At 36.2% G+C, this 21,410-nt stretch overlaps 1 long non-coding RNA gene across 1 annotated transcript in view; it reads right to left on the reverse strand.

The window, feature by feature from the left end:
* Positions 1-21,158, reverse strand: part of LOC131393917 (uncharacterized) — a 163,886-nt gene extending 142,728 nt beyond the window's left edge. The window contains exon 1 of the long non-coding RNA XR_009216005.1: positions 21,037-21,158. This is a non-coding gene — a long non-coding RNA (uncharacterized LOC131393917). The remainder of the gene's footprint in view (positions 1-21,036) is intronic.
* Positions 21,159-21,410: the final 252 nt, after the last annotated feature.

The raw sequence follows: 21,410 nt of genomic DNA on the forward strand, positions 1-21,410 counted from the left end.
TAAACACCAATTGCAATTTCCTATAAAGTCCAATAATATGTACCTCATGATCATGCTAAAGCAAAATTTGGGGGAGGAATAAATAGATCTTAACAGTTTGAAGATATTATTGGTATTGTGGGAAGTAGCAAAAACAATGATTTATTTTAAACTCAATAATCAAAATCATGTTGTAACTGTTATGTTATGAGATAAAAGAATAGTAAAAGGATGAATAAATAGTATTCATAGAATGCAAAATGCAATACTAAAATATATTCAATTAATCAAATGAAGGCCAAAAGGGAGATAAAATGAACAAAGAAGAAATGGGTCAAAGAGAAAATAAAGAGTAAAATTGGTGGTATTGGTTATACCAATAAATATACATGGATTATATACATCAGATAAAACACTTAGATCATCAGCCTTGAAAACAAACATAATTTGCTACTAAGAAATCCCCCAAAACTTAAATATATGGATTCATAAAGATTGAAAGTAGAGAAATGGAAAAAGAAATAGTGGATCTATCTACACTAATATCATAAATTCAAGCTTAAAGCAAAAAAATATCATCACAGGAGAAAAAGAAGCATATTTCACATGGTAAATATGTATAGTTGAATGATTGTATTGATGACCTCAACTGTGCACCTCTCTCTGTATCCATTACCTTTGAAATTCTTTTAACTAAATAGCTGGAGTATATTATCCCATCTTTTTAGTTTGTGCTTGCTTCTGTTACTTGCTTTGGTGAGAAAGAAAATATTAGACTGAACATAAGCTGAGGATTGATGAAGTTTTTGTGTGTTTTGTCTTTCCCTCTTGCTTCTCTGTGATAGTCATGAGAACATGCCTGAGCTATCCTTCTGGAAGGATTTTAGAGACATATGGATAAAAGGAATACCTGGAAGAGAGATGGGCTAACCCAATCAAGGCTATTATAGATGAGCCAATGAGCCAACAATCAGATAACTTCCAGACAAGGGGGAAAAGGAGTAGGAAAGAGAACAGATAAGATCAGCAGAGTAATGGAGCCAACCTGCAGCTGACTAGGATTCTACAAGTAGACCCAAAAAACAGCAAAAAATTCACTCAGCCAACTTGCAGACAGATAAGAAATAATAAATTATTCTCTTTTTTAAAGTCACTATATTTGGAGATGATTTGTTATCCAACATTATGATATAAAATAGATAATTGATACAGAAATTGGTACCAGAAATTTAGTGCTGTCACAAACTCTATAATATGGAATTGACTTTGGTACCTGACAATGGAGAGAGGCTGGAAAAACTGGAAAACACACCCATAGCAATGCCTGGAAAATAGCAAGAAAATTGTTATAGGAGGCTCAAAATATAGCAACCTGTGTTGTATAGTGGTGAAACAATCACAAGACTATCACCTACCTTAAATTAGAAAATAGAAAAATATGCCTAATAAACACAGGGATTTTAAAAAAAATCCTATATGAAATGTTGAATACTCAGCTTGTTCTTAATAGCTACATATGATAAGCTTCTATGAGAAAGAGATGAATTAGAAAAGATAAAGCAGAAGTTTGAGGAAATTTAGAACAAGGAAAACTTGATGAGTTTGATATGAAAGTGTAATCTCCAAAGTTTCTAGATGGCAAAATATTCTCAAGGGAAAATATAGCATGGAATTGAATATCAAACCAATGATGTGGCAGTAAAAGCCCTGTGAATTAATTAAGGCAATGTGTAGGATAATTAAAGCAATGTGTAGGCTTCTATAATCTTCAGGGCATTGTGATGCAGCAGCCTATCAGGCCCAAATTGAGTATATCTAGGGAGAGAGACATATACAAATCTAAGGGAATTGTAGGGGTGGATTTTGGAAAATGGTGTGTAATGAATCACATTTGTAGAAAACACACAAAGTTTCTAAGGGAATTTAATTGGCAAAATTTCCTCCAGCCTGTACTAAAATGGACAGATATTGCTCAACATGAAAAAACAAACAAACAAACAAACAAAAGCTCCTTTCTGGAGGATTCTTCCACATCTTTCTGGAGACAGGAACGAGGATTAAAAAATTTGATAAAAATCACAAAATTTCCAGCATCCTTTTTGGAAGTGGTAAAGGACTAGCACCAAGAATGATTCATGTACAAAATGACAGAGACAAAAGATGTAGAGAAACTTGGGTTGAGGAACTACTGCCATACATTATAATTAAAGCCAAGGTAAAGAACATTCTCTAGACTTGGGGTATCTGCCAACATTTTCCAAGCTAAATTTCTGAATATTATTGAAATAGTGACTGCTACATGTCTATTGTCCCCATTCTTGAATAGGAAAGTCTATCGTGGTTATTTTTCTCCTTGTTGCACCATTACAGTTAAGGATGGGAAGAGCAGATAACTTCTCTTTTTGTCAATAATTCTGCAGAACATGAGGATCCACACCAAAGGAGTCAGAGATTGATTTAATGTAGATCCCAAGATCCTGGATTATGAACTTGATGCAAGTGAATCAAACTTTGAGAGTTTTGAGAGAAAACTGAATATATTCTTCACATAGAAGGTTTGTGAATAGTTGTGGCCAGGAACTGATCTGTGGTTGATTGCACTGATTGCCCAAAACCTTTAGCTCTATGTGTGTAGCTTTCTCTCTTCTGACTTTGCATTTTTTCTTACTAAAGAGGTGGAGTCTATATTCCCACGTCCTAAATATAACTTTGCCAAGTGACAATCTGTGCTGGTCATCAGTTTATTGCCATTTAGCCCTAAATTCACCCTCAGTACCTGCTCTGTAATAGCGGACTAGACACTTTAATCATTTCTCCTTTATAGTGAGCATGACTATCAGCAGAGGGTACTGGAAGGAAGGTACAATGCAGGAAGAAAATGGCTTCTCGTCTCAGTCTGAGTGGTCTGCATTTCTACTTTCTCTTGCCTCTGCTTCATGGTCCACCTGTGGTCATGAGAGTGCAGATATCTAGTGAGTCCCTGCCCAGCCACATGTGCACAGTAGCAGTCCCTCAGTGATCCTATGACACCTTCTATGTGCCTGCCCATCAGCCTCCGTCCTCCTTTGCCCTGGGTGCTTATTCCTCATGGCCTCCACTACATGGACTTTGTGTGCTTGCGGTTTCCCAACTCTAGTGGCATTCCACTCCCACTGCATGCCCACCCACCAGGCTCAGCTCATCTGCACATTTGAAGGTGATCATCTGATTGCTAGGGGACTGGACTTGCTCTGGCGGAAGTAATCTAGTGTACGTCTTTGCCCTCAAGTGGGCTGAAGCTACACCTTCTCTAATGAGGTTAATCCCTCGTCTTAGAAGGGGAACTCCCATTTCTAACTTCATCCTTCCTTGAGGACTCTCTCACAGCCCTAAAGTATACATTAGTTATCCTTACATCTTTATAGGTTTCTCTCCTAACATAGTTTCATAATTATTTATATTAAACTTCGCCTGTTTAAATAACTATGTCATTTCTGATTGAACCCAGACTAATATACTTGTTTTATCTAACAGGATTCTAGCAGATTTCTCACAAGCAAGGGCTTGAAAGAATGTTGTGTGCTTTCAATTTCTCTCTTGTTTCTCTGTAGCCATCATTAGAATATTCCAAAGAAAGCTAGCCAGATGACGAAATAGCAGTGGATTGTAAACATTAAAAACACATGGAAGAGAGCAGTTTTCATGCAACTTATGAGGGAGTTGAGCCAAGATCAGCAGAATTGCTTAGGTGACCCATAGCTACCTGCAGATGCATCCATGAGCCCAGTTTTGACCAAAAATTTTGCCCAGTCAGTCCATACTCTTGTTAGAAATATATCCTTATTTTGGAGCCATTAGCTTTGGGGTAGTTCATTTGCTTTGGGGCAAAAGATAACTGACACAAAGCCAAGTCTAGAAATCCTAACACCACAATCTTAAATCTGTATGAAGCCAAAAATCTAGTTTTAAAATGAATAAAGCAATAGTAAACAATCAAAGGAGATATTAAAAAATCCCCAACTTTACATGGTTAAATCTAATGTAAAAGATTCAGAACTCACAAAGAAAAAGAGAGGAACTCAATATAAATTGGCAAAAGAAACATAAATTGAAAGAAGGTTACCAAAACATACAGAAAGTTGCTCAGCATTATTTGTCATCAGTGAAATGCAAAGTAAAAGCACAATGCAATACTACTGCATGTACACCACAAAGGCTTAAAAAAAAAAAAAAAAAAAAAAAAGACAATACTCTTCCAGTTATCTATTTTAGCAGAATGAACTACCTCAAAACTCAGTGGATTAAAATACCTCAATTTTCTATCTCACGATTTCTGTCTCATGATCTCACGTTTCAAGAATTCTAGCAGCCTTACTTTGGTGATTCTTGTGTTCTACATGGCATTGAAGGAAGTCTAGTGGCTGGGCTGATAGGAAATATTCAAGACAACTTCAGTCATTTGACTGGCATAGAAGGTTCGCTGGAAGGCTGGGATTAAGTGAATCTGTCCATCAGACCTCTCTAGCATTGTGGTCTCAGGGTGGTCAGGCTACTTCCATGGTGACTCAGAGCTCCAAATGATGGGGTTTCAAGACACCCAAGAAGAAGCTGCAATGCTTCCTAATACCAACTAGCCTTGAAAGTTCCAGAACTTTACTTCTCTTTTAGTCTATTGGCCAAGGAATTCACCAAGGCCAGCCCTGATTCAAGAGGAAGGGAATTAGATTTCACCTCTCAAGATGAGGGTGAGCAAAGAATTACTAGCCATTATTAACCTAAACAATTACAACTATTTGCAAGGAGGGTAAATACCTGATTGATGGGAGCGTAAAATGTTATATCCAGCTTTGAAAACTGTTTGGCATTATGCTCTGAAGCTAATCACATGCATATTCTAACATCCAGCAATTACTCTCCTAGATAATTACAAAAATGTAAACACATGTTCTCTAAAAGACGTGCATGAAAATGATAATTGTAGTGCTATTTAGCCCCAAATGGCAAAATCCAGGAACGTCGTTTAATAGTAAAATGGCTAAAGGGTGTGTGATGGACTGCAAGGAACTCCAATCCAATGTGCTCTTCCTAAAATAAGATTTTGACAATTTTATTCTCAAGAGATAAGATGTATGTTACCCCTCCCCCCTTGAATCTGGGTGGACTGGTGATTATTGTTAGTGACACTATGTGACTTTTGAAGCTAAATCATGAAATAACATGTTCCTATCCGATTCTCTTGGGATGCTCACTCTTAGAACCCAGGCACCTTGCCGTAAGGGAGCCCAGACAGTCCATTGAGAGAACACCGGAGAGAAACTACACTTTGGATGAGCCCATAGCTGCCATCTTGTGCCAGCGTGCCAGCTGCATAAGTGAGTCATCTTCAGAATTAATCCCCTAGCCCTGAATCAAATCTGCCCTAGCTGATGCCAGCCAAAGCTGAGATGAGCTGACCCAGCTCAGTGCTGCCCAGATTTATGGGGTTGTGACCAAAATAAAGGACTGTCATTGATTTAAGCCATTACATTTTGAGGCGCTGTTTATGCAGCTATAATAACTGGAGTAGAATGTGATGCCAGAAATGGGTGCATGAGACATCAGTGTGGGGCCAGAAAACAGGTCCTAAAGACTTCCTGAGAAAATTGTTAGTAAAATCCTAAACTGCCTCAAGGAGGCTGTTAGTAAAGACTTAAAGGAAGGACAGGGTATTGGAAACTGGAGGAAAGAGGCCCCATATCACGTAAAGGTGGAATTATTGGCACTGTTGTCACCAACAGTACTGAGGAAGATAGGAAAAGTACCCATTGAACTGGATGACCTAGCTAAGCACATTTTCAGGTAGAATATTTGTAGTACCATCTGGCATCTTCTCACTGTCTATGATAAAATGTCAGAGGAGAGACACAGCGTAAAGAAGTGTTTAAACTAAAAAATCCAGCGCATATTGAATTGTAAAACAAAACTGTTTCTCATTTCCAGCCTCTTTTCATGGCAAAATACTCTCAAATTATCGAAGATTGAATCTCAGATATGACCATAACATCCTTTGTTAAGACTTCAGAAATATTTAAGGGAGTAATTCATAAAATCTTTCAGACAGAAAAAATGACCTAAAAATATCCTCAGGGACTGCCTTTCAGAACCTCTTCATTAGACAGTAAGGCTTCTAGGAATCGGAAAGAAATTGATCCACAGTCGCCTTACAGAGAGAACAAGGCAGAGAAGAGCTTATGGCTGTAGGTTTTGTCTGGTACATATATACATATCTCATACACACACCTAGGCATACATATCACATATATGATTGTTGTTTCAAGCCACTGTTTCCTACAGTAGTTTAAAGCACAGCAAGAATAAGTGAAACATGGTGGTTCACTTACACAATGCACTCCTACTACAGGGCAATGAAAATGACAAACACCATAGATACAAACAAAAGTATATAGACAATTCTTCAATAAAGGTTAGACCAAAAGGTGTATATAAAGCATGATTCAATTTTTAAGCTTTAAAAGTGGACAAAACCATGTTTTTTTTTATTTTTTATTTTTTTGTGTGAAGAAGATTAGCCCCGAGCTAACTAACATCCATTGCCGATCCTCCTCTTTTTCTTGCTGAGGAAGATTGGCCCTGGGCTAACATCCATGTCCATCTTCCTCTATTTTATATGGGACCCTGCTACAGCATGGCTTGACAAGCGGTGCATCGGTGCATGCCCAGGATCCAAACCTGCGAACCTCGGGCTGCCTAAGCGGAGTATGTGAAATTAACTGCTACTCCATGGGGCCGGCCCCCAAAACCATGTTTTTTTAATGTTAGAATTCATAATAGTGGTTCTCCTGGAGGTGATAAGGACTGGTAGGGGCACAAGATAAACTTTTGTTATCCTGGTAATGTTCTGTTTCTTGATCTGAGTGCTATTTATATGGGTGTGTTCATTTTATAAGATTTTATCAAGTTGTATAGGTAATGTGTTGTGATGATTTGTGTCCTTTCTGTACATATGTTTTACCTGTGTCTGTCAGGATTCAGTCTTTAAAAAAGAGGGAGATCAATGTGGTTAAAGCGCTATAAGGTCTTAGCCTTGCCCAGAAGAACATAAAAATACCGAATTATAGATCACTCTAATAATATAGCGACAATGCCCAGGATGCATGCTGTAATCTGGAGGGTAACCACTCAGAGAATAGCAGGAGAATGTTTCATTAACAAACTTATAGTGGAGAAAAATCAATTAATTTGATAAATACAATATTGGTCCATAAGATGGCAAGAGAGAACAGGGAACATATAACAGCTATGACAAAGAGAACAATGGCAAGTAGAAAGATATAAATATAAATATACCAGTAATTTCTTCACTCTAAGAGAGCTAAATTAGGTCAAAGAAAAATACAACATTTCAAAAGGCAAAATAGCTTCCCTGATAAGCTTGATCCAGGTTTGTGATAGCCTTTGTCTGTTCTGAAACTGGAATGCCCATAGTTTTGGGGAGACCACGAGGCAGTAGTGGTAACACAGAAGAGGTTGGGCATCCTTGAGCCACTTCCTGGATTCAAAGCAATTACTCCCTTCTTCCTGTGCCCTTAAACTAGAGACTTTGATTACTTTATGTTTCTATTCTTGTCATCTATAAAACAGATAATAATAGTATCTACATTTTAGGTTTTGAGAAGATTAATTGAAGAAAGTCCTTAGCAAATTGCCGGGAACCTTGTAACAACAGGCAGCACAATAAGATTTTATTACTGTTATTTCTCTATATAAAGGGATTCACTGCTCACCAGAAATAATGATTGCTTCGAGTCCTGAGTTCATTATTTGGATTCATCTCTAATAGTCTAGATACCCTTCTCACGGAATTCTTCTTTTCTTTTTTTTTTTTAAATGTTGAGTTCATGTTGCTATATCTCCTAAGTTCTTTCATGCTTTTACTGGAATAATATTGTAACCGGGAATAATATTCTTGGGTCATATTTTCTTTCCCTCAGTACTCAGAAGACAGTGCTTCATTGTCTTCAGACTTTGACTATTACTATGAAGAAATCAAAGACCAGGCTAATTCTCCCTGCTTTTAGTTGGTATTTTTTTGGTGTGATTATCTAAAGAATTCTCTCTTTCTCCTTCAAGTTCAATATCTTAACTTCAGGCTATCTGCAGTCTTTGCTAGAATGCCTTGGCTTTTGTTAAATGCCCTTTAGCAGGGTTCATGTCAATTAATTTAGTGGTGTATCCTGTTCACACAGAAGGATAGCATTAGGCTTCGGATCATTTCACCAATCCAATATGTAGACCTAGGGTCTATTTTGTTGGAAAGAATCAGCCCCGTTAAGTTTACCTTATTGTACTCTTTTCTAGCTGTCAGTATGTACAGTAGCCCCCCCCTTATCTGAGGGGAATACATTCCAAAACCCCCAGTGGATGCCTGAAACTGAGGGTAGTACTAAGCCCTACATATACTATGTTTTTTCCTATACATACACACCTGTGACAAAGTTTAGTTTATAAGTGAGGCACAGTAAGAGGTTAATGGTGCTTGGGGCCATTATTTAGTAAAATAGGAGTTACTTGGACACAAGTACTTTGATAGGGCGACAGTTGATCTGATAACCAAGGTGGCTACTAAGTGACCCATAGGCAGGTAGTGTACACGGCATGGATGCACTGGACAAAGGGATGATTCACATCTTGGGCAGGACAGAGCGGGATGGCTTGAAATTTCATCACAAACAAAGTAAAATAAGGAAAGAGATATACTTTAAGGAAATCAGGTTCAAAACTTCAAGCCAAAGAACTTTATTTTTTTTTTCCTTTGTTCACCAGCTTTTACTAGTTTTTGTTCATTTCATCAGGATTAGGGAAAGGAAATTCTATGAAGCCGAATTCTGCCATCTTACTTATGTACAGTTGACCAAGAAGGCAATTAAGAATACATATATTTGAAGGAGAATTTGAAGGAAAAACAGACTTGGAGAGCCCTACATGAACATAAGAACTTTCAAGAAGTCAATAAAAGAACTTCAAGAAAATAATGATTCATTCTTAATAAGAACTGAAAAATATGGGGAAAGTATTTTTTTTGTAATGAATGGAAAAGAATAGAGTCAGAATCCAGGCAAGAATTATGTGTATTTTTTACAACTCTATGAAATTATTAGGCTGGTGGTTGTTAATCTTATGCCTTTAGTAGCTGTATATAAGCCACTATTTTCTAATGTACACTGTTTATATGTATTTGATGAACTAAATGATTATCTAAAGTGACACCATCAATAAGCTAAATGAAATTCATAAGCATTTTGCAGCACCACTAGAAAAGAGAGTTCAAATATTAAGTAACAGCCAACACTACAAAGTACATTTACACATTTAAAAGCTCTGATTGTAAGTGTTAAGAAGCCTCCACAGAATACATAAATTAGAACTTATAAAATGTTAAAATCTTAATTACATGTTGATCCCTGTACTCTGTGGGTACCCAATATATGTTTTTGATTATGATTTTGAAAATGCTTGTTGTTCTTTCTGTGTTATGGTTAATATTCCTAATTCTGGATAATGTTATCAAACATGATATCCATTAAGTGACTTGATTTGCTTTTTATTATAATATTTTGTCTGGATCTTTAAAAGAAATAAATGTAAAATTTGAGAGGATCTTAGAATTTTAGACCTAAATGGAATTGTAGAGATCAGACACTATAAACACATTCATTTTACAGATGAGAAAAATCTCATAAATGTTAAACCTTGCAAGCTTCCTGCTTACATATACAAGTAGTAAAGGAGAAAGATATAACTCTTTCCATAAGGAAGGGAATAAATATACATACAGTATTCTCATTTTTAAAGCAATTATGACTTCTATTTTCTTTTTATTTCTAGAATAATAGAAGATTGCTCTGCACAATTGTGATTGCTTTCAGAATTTAATTACAGTATAATTTTTAATTTTTTTCTGACATTATTGAAAAATTAATTACACCACTTCTGCAAAAATTAATAAGTATTTTTAATATTTGCTTAATCCTTGGCCTCCAGCTTTTGAGATGGTTTGTGGTTATACAGGGTCTCTTGAGCCCCAGCGAAGAATTAGCACACATGTAGAGCTAGAATGAGGATCTGAGATTAGAGTTGTAAATTTCTGTGTAGAATCCTGATCTTGCTTCCAACCATGTGCGGAAAAACTCTCTATAGAGGGGGGCTAATGATATGAAATTGAGAAATCAAGTTTTTGAATACAGCATTCCTCCCAGAAATAGTACATTTTAGTAATTTAGAATGAGAGAGTTCAAGAGTGAGATTCTGGTCAGTTACAACTCTTTGTTTACAAAAAGGGGAAAAGTCTCAGATATATAAAACAATGTACAGCATTTGGAAAGCAGGAAATTCTGTTTTATGTCAAGACAAATATAAGCAGACATCACCTAAGACCTATCTGAGTCTTGGATATAAACATTCCAGGAATATAAACATTCTCTCATTAGGAGAGAGTTCCTATAATTATTGCAGAGGTAATCTTTAATAATAGCACAAAAAAAGAAGTTCACAGTGACCCAAAATGCTGTAACAGTAATAACTTTGATAATAACAATAATAACAACTCTAAGAGGGAGATAAAGTGTAGCCCTCTTTTCCTAGGCTTTGGATTCCAGGAAATCAGAGAGACCTCAGAAAAAGAGGTTTGAAATAAATCGTGCCACATTGTGCTTGTTTTGGTAATTGTATCAGTGGATCTGTAATGGATAATTGGCATAACAAATGAATACATCTATTTTCTCTAGATCATTATGAAAATACTCCTTTTAAACTCCAGTTTTTCTGAATAGCTTTGCAAGCAATTCCTGGTCTTCTATTGATGCTGTGTACATAACATTTAAATGATTTAACGGTCCTAATATTGTCCACTCTCACAAGTTCAAGGATTTATACCCTCATTGGACCTCTTCCAATTGTTATTAGGTAATCTTGGAATTATAAATTTGTTAGAGTTTATTGTATTGATTATATTCTTTCCTACCTTGGGTTCATCAACTAACTGTATGAACAAACTCACGTTCCAACTAGCAAAGCTCAAGATATAAAAAGTACACACTTGTTATAGACTCCTATTCTTCCTTTCAATAATTCATGCTCAGCCAACATATACAGGTACCCACCCATTCCCTGTCAGTCATCACTTCCAGGGTAAGCACAAAGTATTCTATTTTTTTAACTCAGACACTAAAATGGCTTAATCTACTTCTCTTATTCTGAATCTATAATAGAGATTCTTCCAGTGTGTGGTAGTGATGTGTCTCCTTACTTGTCCTATTTATAACCTCTTGTCTACTGCTTTTATGCACAAAGCTAATTTTACGTATCTGTTTAAGGATCACAGTGTGTTCTCTTTTCTTCAATTCATTTAATATATTTCTTATAGTCCCATGCAATGTTAAACAAAGTTCCTAGGAGGGTCTAAGTGTGTAGACTGTCAAGGACATATTATATAACCACTATCCATGCTTCACTCCAGATAGAACGTTGGCAGAGTGATCCTGCATAATTTTGATAAAAATTGACCTTTCTGATCTGCAAAGCAATCCTGGGAAGCAGAGGGAATCGATGTTGCATCCTCATTTTACAACAGGATAAAATTTAGTTTTGTTAAATCAAATAACAGACAAAAATACAAGTACAATACAATCAAGAAAGAAAGAATCTTTAGGAGAGAGTTTTTAAGAAACTTATTATTTATGAGCCAAATTTGAATATCTCTGCTGGGTTTTTTTTATTTTTTGTTTTTTTTTTTTGCACGGGATGATTCTCCCTGAGCTAACGTCTGTTGCCAATCTTCCTATTTTTTTTGGTGCTCCTCAAAGCCCTAGTGCATGGTCATATATCCTAGTTGTAAGTCCTTCTAGTTCTTCTATGTGGGCTGCTGCCACAGCATGGCAACTGACAGACAAGTAGTGTGGTTCTGCGAGTGAGAAACGAACCCAGGCTGCCGAAGCTTTGAGAGCACCAAACTTGAACCGCTAGGCCATCAGGGCTGGCTCTCCAGTGGTTTTTTAAGTTCCACTCTCCTGTCCCAGCCTAGTCTGATCCCTGCTTTTCTACGCTTCTCTGTGACCCAGGAGGCTAACTCCTGTGATCCATGCAACTCAACATTTCTGCCTGCTGGCTTTGAGATTAGAGGAAAGAGAGATGGAGATATGTCTTCCCTGTTTTTCCATCTTTGGACTCATGTCTCTCTCTTGTAGGAGTAGTTGCCTTCCTGTAGACACAAGGAGGCTGCTTCCCACCAGCTCAGCCTCCTCAGCTCTAGCTCTCACTGAGTTCCAGTAACACTATTTACTTCCTTGTCCCTTTAGGCCCGAGGGTGGTAATGTCTTCCCAGTAGTGGTGCTAAGACCTGGGTGCCTACACTGAGGCCTAAGTGTCCCTTTATCCTTGCCCAAACTGTTGTAAATAGTCCTTTCATTCTCTTCATTAGAACTTTTTTTGGAAAATTCTGTTTCCTGACTAAACTCTGTTTATTATTATTAATAATAATACATTATTATAATGCCAAATAATAATAACTCATGATTTGTTTAATACCTTACAGTAATGTATTTAAGAAAAGCCTGTATTATCAATAAAGCACTTTAGCTCCTGGCTGGTAACCTCTGCTGGTTAACTAAATAGGAGGAAAAGTGAAAGAAAGAAATGAGTAATTACTAAAAGATTTCTTGGAGATTTGATTTACAGATGTATAACTTGGCTCAAAGATAATAACCAAAGATGATTTGCATTGATAAAAACCATCCCATCAAATGCAAGTGTAAAAGCAGAACATCAGCTGACTGTATGGGTTTTCACTCTCACCAGTAGACACTTTGTGGTGTGATGAGGTTTTCTTACTTATAAACTTTTTTTATGACTACTTTTGAGAGAAGTTTTAGGTTCACGACAAAATTGAGCAGAAGGTACAGGGATTTCCCACATATTTCCTGCCCCCATACATGCACAGCCTCCCCAACTATGAAAATCCCACACCAAAATGGTACATGTGTTATAACCAACAAGCCTGCATTGACATGTGTATCAACAAAGGTCCATAGTTTACATTGCAGTTCACTCTTGGTGTACATTCTGTGAGTTTGAACAAATGTATAATGACATGTATCCATCATCATGGTATCATACAGAGTATTTTCACTGCCCTAAAAATCCTCTATACTCATTCTATTCATCTCCCTCCCCCAGCCTATGGCAACCACTGATCTTTTTACTGTCTTCATAATTTTGCCTTTTTTGGAATGTCATATAATTGGAATCATTTAGTATATAGCCTTTTCAGATTGGTTTCTTTCACTTAGTAATATGTGTTTCCTCCATGTCTTTTCATGGTTTGATAGCTTATTTCTTTTTAATACTTATATACTTTTAACAAATCAATCAATCAGAAAAATTCTACCAAAATGACCCTAAAGTACACTTGCCAGTATTGATATCAGAAATGCTCCAACAATGCCAGATACCAACATGACCTGACATAGACTAAGATTTGATGGGCTAGGATTGAAGAGTGTTAGAACCAGGGCTTTGGCATCTGTATCCCTGAGTTGAAATCATGCCATATTAAGTTGTATGACCTTGAGCAAATCATTTAACTTCTCTTGACTCAGTTTCTTTATCTGTAAAAATGTAACTAACAGATACTTTGGAGTGTGGTTGTGAGTATCAAATGAATTATTCAATAGCATGTGGAATAGAGTTTGAAATGGATTAAGAACCAGTAAACATTAACTATATTATATATGGGACAAAGAAAAGTATCTGATCAACATTGCCTAACTTCAATAATATAGATATCTGGTTAGAGAAATTCTTAGGATTGTTCCTAATATTATCCTATGAATTGTCAAATTCTTGCATTTGTTTACTAATACTCTTACAGTCCTGCTGGCATGAAGAAAAGTGAGGCAGTGGGACCAGAGCCACAAAAGTGGCTGAGAACTGAGGTAGTGATCCACCATTCCTTGTGGAAATGTGTCTGTCATATCTCTCATTCCTGTACTGCAAGAATAAAATAAAAAGCTATAGACGGCTTGTAGGCTAAATACAGAATGCAAAGGGAAGAATCTCACATAGATGGTGTTCGATTACCAGAACCAGTAATTTAGGTAATTCTTCAAATAGAAACATTGGAATGAGCAAGACCAACTGACATGATAACTTGAAGTCAAGATATAGGGAGTTGGTGACTACCAAAGGAAAACTAAACGTCCTTGAAGAAGGTTGTAGGAGTCCACTGATGTGCTTGGCTCTCTGTTATAGCTTACAGAGAGTCTGAAGTTGAAATGACAAGAGGAGATCACAAGAGTGCCTACAAATGTTTATCTTGACTACAGTGTTTCAATGAATTACAAATTATATGTTGGTCTATTTGAATTTCAGATGAAAACTTCCAAAATAAGATGAAAAAAGTACAAAATAGAGTTGTAATACGATCTTCAGCTTTGATTTCTTTAATTTTTTTACCCTAGAAATAAGGTCGTGGTAATGTTAAATCAGGAGAAATATTATAGGGACTTTAATTGAAATGGTAAACCCGTAAAGGTAAGAACTTTGCCTTAACCTTCCAGAAAGAAATGATGCTAATAAAAACAAAGTACAAAATATTGATTCAAAATGAAATTTACAAAACTATTATAAAAACAGAAGGAAATAATTAAATTACAAAATGTCGAAAATGTAAGAATGCTTCTAAATTAGTAACAAAAGACCAATGAGATTTTTAATGGGTAATAAGTAATTGTAAAAACTTACAAATGGACTGCTACAAAAGAAAACACATTTGTTTAAACGTCATTTGGGTGTTTTTTTTGCTGTTAATGGTTGCTGGATGGTATTCGTGAATCCTTGATCTCTCTCGAAGCTGTGCTTCTCATGGGAAAATGTTTAATTTATTTTCAAAGCAGCTCCCTTCAGGATGGTTGTTTATCTCCTATTTCCTTTCCCCAAAAGATAACTCAGCTTGGGTGGCTATTTTTGCTAAATTACACATCTCCTTAGGCATTGCTTGTTTATTTCTAAATGGTCTTTCTCTAGGGTGATGTATGGAACATTTGCTTTGTCTATAATAAGGAATGACTATGTTTTATTAATGAATAGTGCATGTCAGCATGGAAAAGCTATACACATAAAGTAATTGATTCTGAAATTCGTACATATGAAAACACTTTTGGTGTTTTATGATTTAATTTAAATCTATAGCATTTACTTTTTAAATTCTGTCCTACCTTTCATTACTAAAACAAGCAAAAAAAGGAAAAATTTCCCTCTTTTCAAGCTTTTCAAAATTGTTTTCATACTAGAGCAAACAGTACTCTACAGAGATAGTGGTTCTTCTACAAAGACCATTTCAAATGCTGGTACGATGGTATCCAACATTTTATAATGTTTATCCAAACATTTTATAAAGTTTATAGGTATATAGGTAAAAGACAATTAAAAATATTAAGTTATTCAAGACATCACCCCTAAAAACATCTCCAAATAATCCCTACAGACTATTTCATTTCATATAGAATTTATCCTAACTAATCTGCCAAGAAAATCAGTTGAAGTAAATCAAAGTATGGACAACAAGTTTAAAAGATATGATCACATATTGTACAACTGAGCAAGCAACTCAGTCTAAATTTTCTGCATTCATTGCATGATCTAACACTAGTTTTCTTTCAAAAAGAGATAGAATTGAATGATCTGAACTCTGCCACTTACCAGATTCAATTCTAGGATAGCTCTTGTATGTCTGGTTGACGGATTTTAAAAGATTCTGGGCACTTGCCCAACTACCCCAGCTTCCCTTTTACCGTAAACTGTGACTGGTCTTGACATTTTCCTGGGTTCTTCTACCCTGACAAACCAATTAGAAATTAATACTTCAGGTTATCCAGAGCCAAAAATTCATATCAAATTAAAGTCTAGTACTACCACTTTATTTACATTTATGAGTCAAGTCTCATCCATTAGCCACTTTTTTACCAGCTCTCCCTGAGTTAACTCTTGTAACAATGTCCAAGAATATTACCTTTTTCTACATATATCTTTAAAATTAGTAATCTTCAGATAAAGATCTCAAAAAATGAATATTATATGAGTTGAAGAAAATATTGTTACCTCATATGATATGAATTTTCTTAAGTATTATTTCATTCAATATTGAAAAGAATTTTTTTAACTAACAAATAAATGGAAATTCAAAGAGATTATATAACTTCTGTCACATAATATAGCTAATTAAGCAGAAAAGCTAAAATTTAAAATCCATCTACATTAAAATCTATAATTTTTTCAGTGCCACATAAATTGCTGTAAATCAAAAACATATATCCTTACTCATCATTTTCAGTTATGAGATTTACTGTTGTTTCTTTGAGTATCACAAAGCTATGACAGAAAGCAGTTTTCCTTTTGTTGTTGTGGGGGTTAAGGAATCCTGCTAATACTACTGTGAGATACTCACAAACATGACAAATCTCTTTCTTGACCACTATGTACAAGTTCACCTAAACTTCTCAATTGAATATGTGCAGTTATACTTTTATTAAAATACTAACAGATCAGGAGACTTCCAGATTCTGGTGTGGCATGTAAGGAGCTCAGAAGTCATCAGTCTATCCTAACAACAAGTAAAAACCTGAAGAAACTAAAAAATCTTGAACTGCTCTTACATCTGTCAGAGAAGTGAGGTTACAGGGCAAATGGCTGCCCCTAAATTGGAAAGACAAACAGGCAAATATAGAGAAACATAGCCTACTAAAGCAGAAACCTCCATGGGAACCAGAACCAGTAGAAAAACCAAACTGTAATTGACAATTTGATGGGGTCTCATATAGACACATATAAGGGTTCCAAACTTCAGAGGATCTGGTCATAGGGCGGTCCCCACACTTTTATGAGTTTTATCTCCAGTAGCTCAACAACAAAGTCACTTGGTTATCACAGTGAGTATTTGAGAAAAATCCCCTCTGGTTCCAGAAGAGGTAGGGAAAAAGTAATTTTGAAATACATCAGAGTATTATGTTCTTCTTAACGAAGCCTGCCTTCAAAAGAAACTATTTTACCAGAGCCTAAACTATTGGAGTCTTTTAAGATCCTAACAGACCTGGGGGAAGGGAAATAGCCAACTCCAGCCAACTCTAGCCATCCTGTCCCACCTCAGGGGTGGGGAGGATGGAGAAACACTTGTGAAGTTCACAGCCCAGAGGCACAGGCTCACTTAAAGATTGAGACTAATCATAGGATTATAGAAGGCTTCCCCTCCCCTCACAACTTACCACCACATTACTAAAAGCCTATTTACAGTAGCTCCTTTTACCCACAACCTCATCTCTGGCACTCAAAAAAAAAAAAAAAAAAAAAGTAAGACATACTATTATGAAAAAAACTGTTTTAAGAAACAGAGCAAGCAACAGAACCAGACTCAGATATTGTAGGGATGTTGGAATTATACTAAAAATTTAAAACAACTATGATTAATATCATGAGATCTAGTGGATATACTAAATAGCATGCAAGAACAGGCAGGCAATCTAAGTATAGAGAGAAAATTCTAAAAGAGTATTAAAAAGACATGCTAGATATCAAAAACACTGTACCAGAAATGAAGAATACTTTTTTTGATGGGCTCATTAGTAGACTGGACATGGCTGAGGAAAGAATCTCTGAACTTGAGCATATCTCAGTAAAACTTCCAAAATTAAAAAGCAAAGAGGGAAAAAACCCCAGAATATCCAAGAATTGTGGGACAACTACAAAAGATCTAGCATATGCATAATGGAAATACCAGAAAGAGAAGAAAAAGAGAAAGAAACTGAAGAAATATTTGAAGCAGTTATGACTGTGAATTTCCCCAAATTAATGGCAGACATCAAGCCACAGATTAAGAAAGCTAGAAAAAAAAAAAAAAAAACAGGCAGGATAAACACCCAAAACAAAAGAACAAAACTACACCTGCATATCACATTCCATCTTCAGAACATCAAAATAAACAAAAACTCTTGAAAGAAGCCAGAAGGGAGAAAAGAATACACGTTTGCTTCTCTATAGGTAAGATAAGTATTACTTCTGATCTTTTCTGAAAACCATGCAAACAAGAAGAGAGTGGAGTGAAATATTTAAAGTGTTGAGAGAGAGAAAAAAACTAACCCAGAATTCTGTACCCTGCAAAACATCTTTCAGAAATGATGGAGAAATAAAGACTATCTTAGACAAACAAAGATTGAGGGGGTATGTTGCCAGTAGACCTGTCTTGGAAGAAATCTTAAAAGAAGTTCTTCACAGAGAAGAAAATGATATAGGTCAGAAAATCAGATATACATAAAGAAAGGAAGAGCATCTGAGAAGGAATAAGTGAAAGTAAAGTAAAACTTTTATTTCTCTTATATTTAATTGATTTAACAGAAAACAGTTTGTTCAAAATAATAATAGCAACAATGTGTTCAAGTTTGTTTGCTTATGTGTATTTATATATGTGTGTATATATATGTATATATGCTTATGAACAGTTATGTATAAGAGAAATGAATGAAAGCAATGATATAAGAGATGAGAGGAGGAATTAGGGACATTTTATGATTATAAGGTCCTTGCACTACCCATAAAGTAGTATAGCGTTATTTGAAAATGGACTTGGATTTGTTGTAAATGTATACAGCAAATTTGAGGGCAACCACTAAAAAAAAGTAAAAAAAGAAGAATTGATATGCTAAGAAAGGAGAAAAATGGAACTATATAAAATGCTCATTAAAACCGTAAAAGGCAGACAAAGTGTGAAAATCAAATACAAGAACAAAGAAAAAGCTCAGTGAATAGAAAACAGTAATGAAAATGGTAGATATTAATCCAACTTTAGCAATAACTAATTTAAACATCAATGGTCTAAATATAGCAATTTAGAGACAAAGATTGTCAGAGTGGATTAAAAAACAAGATCCCCACTATATATTGTCTATAAGAAAACACACTCTAAGTTTAAAGACTTGTATAGATTAGAATTAAAATGATGCAGAAAGAGATACCATTGTAACATTAATCAAAAGAAAGAAAATATTAATTTCAGACAGAATGGACTTTAGAGCAAGGAAAGTTACCAGGGAATAAAGGGTGACATTACATAATGATAAAAAGTTAAATTCTCCAAAAAGATATAACAATCCTAAAAGTATATGTGCCTAAACACAGAGTGTCAAAATATGTAGGCAAAAACTTATAGAGCTGCAAGGAGAAATAGATGAATCCACTATTATAGTTGGAGACGTCAACATTACTCTATCACAAATCGACAGATCCAGCAGGCAGAAAATCAGTAAGCACATAGTTGAACTCAATAGCACCAATCAACTGGATATAATTGGCATTTATCAACTGCAATCATTCAATAGCAGAATACAAATTCTTCTCAAGCTCACATGGAACATTCACCAAGATAGACCATATTCCAGACCATAAAACAGACCTTAACAAATTTAAAAGGATAGAAATCATACAGTGTCTGCTCTCAGACCATAATGGAATTAAACTAAAAACCAATAACAGAAAGATAATTGGAAAATCCAAAAATATGTGGAGATTAAACAGCACACTTCTAAATAACACATAGGTCAAAGAAAAAATCTCAAAAGAAATTTAAAAGTAATCTGAACTAAATGAAAGTGAAAACATAACTTAAAAATTTGTGGGATGTAGCAAAAGCAGTGCTTAGAGGGAAATTTATAGCATTAAAGCACATATTAGAAAAGAGGACCTGAAAATCATCTAAGCTTCCACCATAGAAAATTAGAAAAAGAACAAATTAATTCCAAAGTAAACCAAAAAAATAAAGGAATGATATTAGAGCAGAAATCAATGAAGTTAAACATTAAATCAGTAGAGAAAAATCACTAAAACTAAAACCCTCTTCTTTGAAAAGGTCAGTAAAATGATAACCATCTAGCTAGAAAAGAGCGAGAATACAAATTACTAATATCAGAAATGAAAGAGGGACATCACTATAGATCCCACTGAAATTAAAATAATAGTAAAGGCATCTTATGAACAACTTTGCATCCATGAATTTGAAAGCCTAGATGAAATTAACCAATTTCTTGAAAGACACATTCCACAAAAACTCATACAAGAATAAATAGACCATTTGAATAACTTCATATCTATTAAAGAAATTGAGTACAAAGTTAATAACCATCCAAAACAAAAAGCACTTGGGCCAGTTGCATTCTCTGGTGACTTCTACCAAGCATTTAAGGAAGAAATTACACTAATTCTCTATAACCTCTTTCAGAGGATAGCAGTAGAGGGAATGCTTCCTAACTCATTCTGTGAGGCAAACATTACCCTGATCTATAATCAGACAAAGACATTACTAGAAAAGAAAATTCCACAGCAATGTCTCTCATGGAAATTATGCGAAAATCTTTAACAAAATATTAGCAAATTAAATCGAACAAGGTACCAAAAAGAAATGATACACCGTGACCAACTGAGATTTATTGCAGATGTGCAAGGTTGGTTTAGCGTTCAAAAATGAATTAATGGGAGGAAGTCAAGATGGCGGCGTGGGCAGACTCTGAACTCACCTCCTCCTGCAGACACAACCAATTTACAACTACTGGTGGAAAAATTACCACTGAGACACAACTGAGAACTGGATAAGAGGAACTCCTGCAACAACGGACAATCCTAACTGAGGTGGAAGAGGCAGAAACTCCCTTCTGGAGAGGAAAAACGCCGCCTTCACAAGCCACAGTGCCTCACGGCCACCCGGGAGCAGCGCACAGGTACGCAGCCCTCCCTGGAGGAGCGGGGCCCTGAGCCGGGAGTGCCCCCGCTGTGGGCATTTTGTGGACCCAGCACAATCAAGAGGAGTGGAATAATATCTGAATTTGCTTGCCACTAAAGCATTGGGGAGCACCCCCAGAAAAGCTGGTTCACAAAGAAACTAAAACCGGCTCTTAAAGGGGCCACGCACAAACTCATCCGTTTCAGAAAGCAACCTGAAATCACTAGAAAGAAAGGTGCACAGTGCTTTGGTGAAAAGAGACTCACCTGATAGGCCCTGAGTGCATCTCGGCGGGAGGTGAGACCTCTCCAGGGACTGGGACATTGGCGGCGGCCATTGTTGTGGCCTGGTGTGGGCGTGCTGACACAGAAGCCATTGGAGTTCTCCCTGAGGCCTGGTAGCCCAGGTCTGCCCCGCCTGCTAGAGCACCAATTTAATCCAGCTCAGCCAGGGCAGGCAGCCCACCCTAGAGACTGGCCTCGCCCAACAACAAGCCCTCAGGCAACTTGTGGGCCTACATAGATTGGTGACTGGATTCTCTGCAGCCTGGCAACTGTGCTGACTTCAGTGGGGCAGGGAGTGCACAAGGAACGGGTGGAGAGTGTGGGGCGGTGGTGGAGTGTGTGGCGCTCCTGCCGTG

This window comes from Diceros bicornis, chromosome 29, assembly GCF_020826845.1.
Source record: "Diceros bicornis minor isolate mBicDic1 chromosome 29, mDicBic1.mat.cur, whole genome shotgun sequence".
Classification (NCBI taxonomy): Eukaryota; Metazoa; Chordata; class Mammalia; order Perissodactyla; family Rhinocerotidae; genus Diceros; species Diceros bicornis.